The sequence below is a fragment of the Sinocyclocheilus rhinocerous genome, unplaced genomic scaffold (genome assembly GCF_001515625.1).
Source record: "Sinocyclocheilus rhinocerous isolate Xijiao unplaced genomic scaffold, SAMN03320098_v1.1 scaffold1364, whole genome shotgun sequence".
Lineage (NCBI taxonomy): Eukaryota > Metazoa > Chordata > Actinopteri > Cypriniformes > Cyprinidae > Sinocyclocheilus > Sinocyclocheilus rhinocerous.
This window is the reverse complement of record NW_015627534.1, coordinates 590,366-592,719: the sequence shown is the minus strand read 5'-3', so window position 1 is coordinate 592,719 and position 2,354 is coordinate 590,366.

The window sequence follows — 2,354 nt, the reverse complement described above, 5'->3', positions numbered from 1 at the left end:
TACATATTAACGAACAAAAAATACTCCAAATGTTTTTCTAAATTTACTTTATAAAAAAACGAAACGAAATATAATCACTTCCATTGCATACAAAACTGAACTATTTTAATAGCTGAAACAGTAGTATAAGCTTTTTTTGGGAAAAGGGGAAAAAAGACGGGCTAGTGCCTATATTTGAGACCCGTGCAGGGCTTTAATCCACTTCATCCAACGCTGTTTTGTTCTCATCTGTGAGCATGCTCTTGATATATGTATTTTAGGTGTGTAACTGTATAATTGCCTTTTCATTATTTTTTTATTTTAATTTAGTTTTATTTAAATTTGTAGTTAAAACAACTAAAAATAAATGTATTTTAAAGTTTAGAATTAGACAGCCTTTGGACACAGCCTTACGCAGAAACCAACAAAATGGAACCTCAAGGTTGATCTAGGAAAATGTGTGCAAATGTATAGGGCCCCATTCCTATTTTTTGCCTGGGGCCCCCAATTCACTAAATCCGCCCCTGTCTATAAGAGCAGGCTCATTCCAACTAGAATGACTGGCTAGATGTTCAAAGACCTCCTGAAAGTGAGCGACAAACAGGTTAGCTGACTGGGTAACTGGATCTTCCTGCCTCCAGTTCGTAGAGCCCCTACTATAAAGCTTTCCTCATCAGGAGAGAGATGTTGTATGCAATCCTTGCTCACTTTGTGAGTACTCATTGAGACTGCATCTTGAATGCCAGCAAACAATGTAGAAGGAAGATTCTGCACTCCCTCATGGAGCCAGAATAGCTTGCCAGGGTTGTCATGTGCTGAATTAAGCCGAAACTGGAAGGGATTGGCTCTCTGGAGCTGATGTGGAATGCACTGATAACCTGTAAAGCAACTTTACGGGTAATCAGTGACTCCTGACTCCTGATGAAGTGGAGACTGAAGGGAGCGTGACATGCTTTACTCATGACATGTTTTACTAATAATTTGTAATGGAAATTATAAGACTGTAAAATAGCAACTTCACCTCCACCTTAACACTCCACTACAATATCTGAATGAAGTGTGCTCGGTCACACTTTATTTTAAGGTCCAATTCTCGCTATTAACAAACCATTAACTATGACGTTTGCCTCAATAATCTCCTAATTTGTTACTTATTAATAGTTAGTAAGGTAGTTGTTAAATTTGGGTATTGGCTAGGATTAGGGATGTAGAATATGATCATGCAGAAGTGCTTTATAAGTAATAATAAACAACCAATATGTTTTAATAATAGGCATGCTAATAAGCAACTAGTTAATAGTGAGAATTGGTCACTATACTAAAGTGTTACCTTGTGCTTTACTGGCTTTACTCCCCATTGGTAGGTACACTATGAAGTCTAACTAGTGTTTGGCAGGGGTTTGTTACTCATGAAGTCCTTCTTAAAATTAAAGAACAGGATATTTCATTCCTCATTCAGGAATGAAAAAAATGCATTTAAGTACATAATTGAGTAAGTGAATCATTTACTAAAAAAGAGAAAAAAATAATTTATTTAAAAAAGAAAAAATGTGATATGTTGTGCTGTTTTAGCACCTTTTTAGCACTAGAAATTTCCCCCTGATCTGAGGACAATATGCACGTCAGATACACACAGACAGTACTTTTCCCAGATTTCTTTCCAGTTTGCTTTACATAATTGCTTTAGGTGAAAAGGTCCTATTATTCTTGTGAGATTCCAGCAACAGTGAATAAATTAATTCATATTCATGTAACATTTTTATGATATCACTCATATGAATGTCTAAATTTTGCATCCCTCCTTTATCGAACACACCTGATTCTACTCATCAGCTCACTAGTAGAGACTGCAAGACCAGAATTGGGTGTATAAAGGAGAATATACAAAGCTGGTGGTCTTGGGAACCACTGCTCTAAACCTCAAGTACTGCAATTTATTACATTCAGTAAAAGATCCAAAGTGACTTCCCCTACAACTTCCAATTCTATATTGTCAATTTCCCCAGAAATTATGATTTTATTGTTTTAAATTCACAACTGGAAGCAGAACCATTGGTGTCAAGTCTGAATATGGGAAAGGACGAAAACGATTTGAGAGCTGCGTTCCACAGAACACAGTTGTGCTGTGAGTAAAGGATGACATAATTTTTGGGTGAACTACATCAGGACTGGTCACAAGTTCACAGACAAAATAACAGTTTAACATCTGGATGAGGTAGTTTCCTGAAGCTCAAATGATTAACACATGATCTACTGCACAACCAGCTACTGTTCACCCTTCCCCCAATCATTTCATCAGCCGGAGTCTAACACTTTTGAGCAATGTCCATCCAGCTGAAAAAAAAAAAAAAAAAACGAGAAAAAAAATCAGGAAA